The sequence below is a fragment of the Leptonychotes weddellii genome, chromosome 11 (assembly GCF_054177405.1).
Source record: "Leptonychotes weddellii isolate Sample4059 chromosome 11, ASM5417740v2, whole genome shotgun sequence".
In the NCBI taxonomy this organism is placed as follows: domain Eukaryota; kingdom Metazoa; phylum Chordata; class Mammalia; order Carnivora; family Phocidae; genus Leptonychotes; species Leptonychotes weddellii.
This window is the reverse complement of record NC_138379.1, coordinates 19,474,340-19,481,487: the sequence shown is the minus strand read 5'-3', so window position 1 is coordinate 19,481,487 and position 7,148 is coordinate 19,474,340. Positions and strand designations below refer to the sequence as shown.

At 37.6% G+C, this 7,148-nt stretch overlaps 1 pseudogene; it reads left to right on the top strand.

Moving 5' to 3' along the window:
* The first annotated feature begins 4,563 nt into the window (after positions 1 to 4,563).
* On the top strand, positions 4,564 to 6,647 carry LOC102743543 (elongation factor 1-alpha 1 pseudogene; annotated as a pseudogene).
* The last annotated feature ends 501 nt before the right edge of the window (positions 6,648 to 7,148 follow it).

The window sequence follows — 7,148 nt, the reverse complement described above, 5'->3', positions numbered from 1 at the left end:
ATAACAGTGTATTGGATGGAGATTTGGCAGTAGGTATCTAGAGCCTTAAAAATGACTCCTTCCTTTAATACAGCAATCTACTTCTAGAAATCTAGCTCAGGAAATAATGTGGTCTCCACCTTATGATCAGGAATATTGGTAATAGGAGCTTTTTTTTTTTTTATAAGTGTGAAAAATAAGAAAATAACTAGTGCCCAACAAAAGGGGAATAGTTAAATAAGTTATATTGCTTCCATATAATCGCTTATAATAAAGCTTTATAATGACATTGGAAAATGTTCATGCTAAGTGAAATCAAATGGGACACAAAAATATAAAATATGGAGCTGTTTATTGACAAAGAAAGAATAATATTATTGTCTGCTTTTGTTCTCTAACACTTTTTTTTTGACTTTTTATAAATGTCAGTGTCAAAAATAATTCATTTTTTTAACTCACCAATGTGCCTACCATTGTTCGTAGCATGGAGATTTATTTTATTTTATTTAAACATTGATAGGTTAATATATTGAGGAAAAGGGAAGTTTTGTGTACCAATAAAATCATTAATTGGATCTAAAGCAAAGCATTTATTTAATAGGGATATGAACAGAAACATGATAAAAAAGCTAGTTCATAATCAGCATAGACTTTGTTAATTCTCGTCTTTTTTTCAGGTATTGGTGTTTGCAAATTCTACAGGTTACTGTAATAGTAAATTGTTACTTGCTTTTTCATTAAATCACTAGGTTCAATGACCATTTTAGAAAAAGCTGTATGATTTTAGTATTTTAATTTTATTTATGGACTTTTCCAGAAAGCTTAGAGAGACTTTCCTTTCTTTTTCCTTTCCCAGCTTTATTGAGGTATAATTGATAAATAAAATTATAAGATACATTTAAAGTGTATAGTGTGATAATATGATTTGATACACAGTAAAAGGATTCCCATCCACCCCTCATTGAGTTAACGTGTCTTCACCTATTTACATTTATTTATTTATTTGTTTATTTATTGATGAGAACATTTAAGTTCTATTTAGACTTTTCTAGCTACTTTTGTAAATCTGATTTTTTTTTTCTTCCCCAGATAGAATGCTAGTGATATTGGAGGTGGTAGTAGGAAGAAAAAGAAAAATCACTGGGCTAAGTGTTTTTTCAAAGTTACAGTTATGGTAGGTGATGTGACATTCACCTGTGTCATTCTTGGTACCTTAACTTTGATCTTTACCTAGAAGAAAGGAGAAATAATGAAACACAGATCCAAGAATGCGGGGGGAATTCAACTTCCCGAATGTCAGAGAGAATTGAGATTTAGTAACTCAGGTATCCCTGGATTCCATTTCACCAATAGGAGATTCTCATTTGTAGAAGGGCATGTGGTATCTATGTAAACCAGCATCAGAGAATTTCATTTTGTCTAATAGCCTGTTTTTATTTATTTTACCGTCAAGAGCAGTCCTCTTGGAATATGTCTTAGTGATGTGGGGAATGTATTTTGTATCTTTGGATCCTGACTGGCTGAAATGAGCTGGTTACCCAAAGCTACCTCATCACACATCAGGGTGGGTAGAAAGATCTCCCCTCGAAGTGTGTGTCCTGTGGTGCATCAAATCTATCCTTTGCCACAGATTCCTCTGGGGAGTAAGAGATGCTCAAAACTACCCATGAGAACAAAAGGACAAGCCAGTGTTTGCTTAGCAGTGAAATGCAGTGTCACAAGTGGGAATCAAGACTGTAGATTCTTGGGGCGCCTGGGTGGCTCAGTCGTTAAGCGTCTGCCTGCGGCTCAGGTCATGATCCCAGCGTCCTGGGATCGAGCCCCGCATCGGGCTCCCTGCTCGGCGGGAAACCTGCTTCTCCCTCTCCCACCCCCTCTGCTTGTGTTCCCTTTCTCGCTGTGTCTCTCTGTCAAATAAATAAAAAAAAAAAAAAAAAAAAAAAAAAAAGACTATAGATTCTTAGTGGGGTTTTAAAGGACTTCCAATGCTGTCCTGTGAAGAATTCAATAGCTGACTCAGGAGGGGGCAGGATGGCAGTATCATATCAGTAATTGTAAAAATAATGTCTTGGAGACACTGTTTCCTTTGCAAAGAAGTTTAGAATAAAAAATAAAAAACAGATACTGAGTTTGGAAATGTGTTTTGTGGTGGGACACATACTTCCAATGGGTCTCTTATATTTCCGCACATGATTTTGCAAAGAGGCATTGATGTTTTTCTCCAAACTATCTTTCCAAGGATATTTTTATAGCAAACAGCTTTCAAAGATAAAGATAGTATCTCCCTCTGAGGCAGAGGGCAGATTTGTTCCCTGAAGGGTATGATAAGGATAATGTTTCCCTTTGGAGACAAATTTTGGGCAGGTTTGCTAGAAGCCTCCGAAAATCTCAGTTTTGTGAACTCTGGGTCCCTGGGCCGAAACCGCATTCTCTGCCTCACCCCCGTGGGACTCTGTGGGGGAAGAGGACTAATTTGATTATGAAGTTCATGCTGCCTGCTGTGTCATGAGTAATAAAGATCTTTGCCTCTGACCTACAATCATGTGTCTTCTGACAACATCTGTGAAGCTGTGGCAGGCTAATTGCTTAGCTTACAAGAGGAGCAAAATTTTAGTATCAACAATTTATAGTTATTAATTTTTAAAGATTTTTTTTTCTGATGATAAAAACAGTATTTTTTTTGTGTCAGGAATTTGAAAAGTAGAGGAGATAGTTAAGAAGGAAAAAAAAAATCCATGATCTCCATACCTAGAGAAGGGTGATATTTTGATCTTAGCATAAATCTTAGTATCGTTATATAGGTACATGCATCATATTATGTATATTTGCAAATGGCATAAATTGCATTCTGCCTGCCCCTTTTGTCCCCTAAAATTAGAATGAGTATTTCATTAATTTTTTAAGCATGATTTTGAATATCTGCCTAGTATTCTCTTTTATTGTAACTAAACCATTATTTACATAATCATTCTCTTATTATTGAATATTTAGGTAATTTAGAGCTTTTAATTATTAAAAATAAATCTACACTGAGCATCTTTTCATACTCATAGTGTACTTCTCTTTTTTACATGTAAAAAAAAAATCTACTGGGCGCCTGGGTGGCTCAGTTGGTTAAGCGACTGCCTTTGGCTCAGGTCATGATCCTGGAGTCCCGGGATCGAGTCCCGCATCGGGCTCCCTGCTCGGCAGGGAGTCTGCTTCTCCCTCTGACCCTCCTCCCTCTCATGCTGTCTCTCATTCTCTCTGTCTCAAATAAATAAATAAAATCTTTAAAAAAAAAATCTATAAGATAAAATCGCTAGGTCTCAGCAATTTTTCATTTAATATTTTTTCATGTGTGCTTTGGTTCTCTCAGGGCTGAGCTGGGAGTTCCACATAATCAGAATCTGCACAGGAGGTGGTTTCTGTAATCCTTAATTTTGTGAGGCTCTTTACTGGGTAACGGCTTCTGTGGTTTACTTCCTTCTGATGGTTTGTTCCAGAAGTGTTGATCTGGTTTTGTAGATTCCACTGAAGTCATACTTTTCACCCTTCGGTTAGTGAGTCACACATCAAGGCTCACCCAATTTTTCTCTGTTGCTCTGGCCTCTGTTGAAGATTTCACTTCATCCTTTCAAAATAAAGACACATGGATATGGGGTAGTAGATTTACTACAGGATCCTGTCAAAATCTACTCTAGTTCTTAACATTTTAAATAGCTATCATTAAAAGGAGTTTGTCTCCTCGTGGCTTTAGAATGGATAAGTTGTTTCTTATTCTAGAATTAATGTCATAGTGAATATGCTTTACCAAATTATTCATTCTAGATAATACCATCTTTATTAAAAAACTACCGGAGAGTACTCTCATTTTGTATACTTCTCTGATGTCTGCCACATCCTCTGTGACTTCTCTAAGAAAGTTGACTTATCATTTTGCTAATGGGTGGTACATCATGATAGCTTAGGTCATATATCCTAGAGGTCAAGTTTAGGCTCTAATAGGCAGGATCTAATTTTATAGTTGTATCAAATTCAAAATAACGGTGACTTTGCCTCTTCCCAAATCAGTATGAATGGCTATAAGGTCATGTGGCTGACATCATTTGGGGATAACGTACTGCTGTTCCATCAGCAACTTACACATAAAGCTTAAATTAGATTTCCCTGTCCACAAAGTGATGAGCAGAAAGACAAACCACCTATTCAGCATTGTGTTTACATGCTCATATCTGAAAAGAATATAAATGAAGCAAATAATTAAATGACTACAAAAAGAATTGGATAAAAGCTCCTCTCTTCTTCTGACATCAAAATCATTGTAAAAAAACCCAGCATTCTGAAATTTCTGTTTGCAGCTTTGTGAAGAGGGTTTGGGGTCTTTTCAGGCTTCCAGCTTAGAGAAAATAAACAAGCAAAAACAAACAAGCAAACAAGATAAATAAATCAAAATAAACAAATGAAAAACTCCTGAGTAAATCATGAGGCTCCAAGTTGGGTAAAGTCTTTTTCTCCCAAAGGAATCTTTACTTCCCATGTGTACTTTATAAATGAAATTTAAAGATTTCTGGCCAATGAAATATAAGGAGCAAGAGTATTTCATCTTTGAATCCCAGCACTTGAAAGACTCTTGCATGTACCAGACATCAAACACACATTCATGGACTTAATGAATAAATTATTGTTCTGAATCAAGGAATGATGAATGAATGATGACTGTGTTTTCTCATGAAGATGCAAAATGTGGATGCATGTGTCAAAGCAAACACTACATTGGACAAAGTTAAATAGGCAAGGAAGGCTTTATTCAAGAATATTGCAATAACAGAAAGGGTCCAGAACTCAGTCTGGCTCAGTTCCATTGAAACAAAAGGTGAGAGACTTGTCTTCTCTCCCCCCTCTCTGTCTCTTTCTGTCTTCTCTCTCCCTCTGTCTCCTCCCCCCACCCTTTGGCACTAGGGTGAGCTAGTATAAAGAATAGGGGAGGTTAACTAGTGGAATGTGTCCACCACGTTGAATTTTTCCTGAGTTTGCAAATGATTTTCTCTATGAGTAGTCTTGCTCTCTGGTACCCACAGAAATTAGGCTCCTACTTTCTTAACAGAGATGTGTGATACAGGTTCTAATCTTCCTTGGTGATTACAGTTCAAAGGAATTTCTCCCAAATTCTTGATAAAGACAATCCTGGATCACAGTACTGGCAAGATAATTTTTAAAAATCTGCATATACCTCAAAGGGGGAGAGAAAGAATTTACCAGTTTTCTAAAGTAAATGCTCTCCAAAAAGGGAAGGTTTTTTTTGGTCGGCAAGAAGACTGTCTAAAGTTTAGTCAAGCTGAGGAGAATGTTAAGGGTTTCTTTGTCACATGCATCTTCTTAATTTGATAGAAATTGATTACAAGGGAATCCCAGAATGGGAGACCTGTGAGCATGCCCTTCTGGCTTACACACTGGGTATGACACAACTAATTGTTAGTGTTAACTAGGTGGATTCCATGAACCACCCTATGGCCAGAAGAGATATGAGAAAATCATTAAGGAAGTCAGCACCTACATTAAGAAAATTGGCTACCATCCCAACACAGTAGCATTTGTGCCACGTTCTGGTTGGAATGGTGACACATGCTAGAGCCAACATATCCTTGGTTCGAGGGATGGAAAGTCATCCATAAAGATGGCAAAGCCAGTGCAACCATGTTGCCTGAAGCTCTGGATTGCATTCTGTTGCCAACTGGCCCAACTGACAAGCCCTTGCGTCTGCCCCTCTAAGACATCTACAGAATGGGTGGTATTGATACGGTCCCTGTGGGCCAAGTAGAGACTGGTATTCTTAAACCCAGCATGGTGGTCACGTTTTCTCCAGTCAGTGTTACAACCGAAGTAAAGTCTATTGAAATACACCATGACACCTTGAGTGAAGCTCTTCCTGGGGACAATGTGGGCTTCAATGTCAAGAACGTATCTGTCAAAGATGTTCCTTGGGACAGTGTGGCTGGTGACAGCAAAAACAACCCACCAATGCAAGCAGGTGGCTTCATGGCTCAGGTGATTATCCTGAATCATCCAGCCAAATCGGTGCTGGATAGGCCCCTATGCTAAATTGTCACCTAGCTCACATTGCTTGCAAGTGTGCTGAGCTCAAGGAAAGGATTGATCATTGCTCTGGAAACAAGCTGGAAGATGGCCCCAGGTCTTGAACTCTCATGATGCTGCCATCATTGATATGGGTCCGGGCAAGCCTATGCATGTTGAGAGCTTCTCTGACTATCCTCCTCTGGGCCGTTTTGCTGTTTCTGACATGAGCCAGATGGTTGCTGTGGGTGTTGTCAAAGCAGTGGACAAGAAGTCAGCTGGAGCTGGCAAGGTCACCAAGTCTGCCCAGAAAGCTCAGGGGGCTAAATGAATATTATGCCCAATGGCTGCCGCCCCAGTCTTAATCAGTGGTGGAAGTACAGTCTCAGAACTGTGTCAATTAGCCATTTAAGTTTAATAGCACAAGACTGGTTAATGTTAACAGTGCATCATAAAACCTTCAGAAGGAAAGGAGAATGTTCTGTGGGCCATTTGGGGTTTTTTGTGTGTATGTGGCGGTTTTAAATTATTAGTTTTCAAAGTCAGTACTTTTTAATGGAAACAATTTGACCAAAAATCTGTCACAGAATTTTGAGACCCATTAAAACAAAAGTTTAATGAGAAAAAAATATATAACTATTAAATAACAAATCACTTATGTGTTATTTAATAGAAAAAGAAGCTTCATGCATGAAGTATTTCTGTCTTGAATCAGCTTTAATCAGCTTAAATAAAAGATTAAACCCTTAATCTTTGATTTATTTATTTATTTTTAATCCCATCACTTCTCTTGGATGATAGCCATGCTGGACTGCAGCCCCTGCTGGTTAACCTAATTTCTGCAGCTTGTGATCAATCTGATGGTTACACAGTGATTCTTAAAAAAAATTATTTAGCTTCTCATTACAGTACTGAGCAAAATTAATTGCTACTTTGAGGAATTACTGCAACCTGGAATAATATTCTTAATTTCAATAAGATACTCTGTTAGTTTGTTTAAAACGAAACATGGAGGTTTTAACTTCTCTCTCTCTCTCTAAGAAATGAACAACCCACAGTAATTTCCAATAACTTGTAAAGTTTAGTTTTATTGAGCATTCTTCTGAATCTTAGAA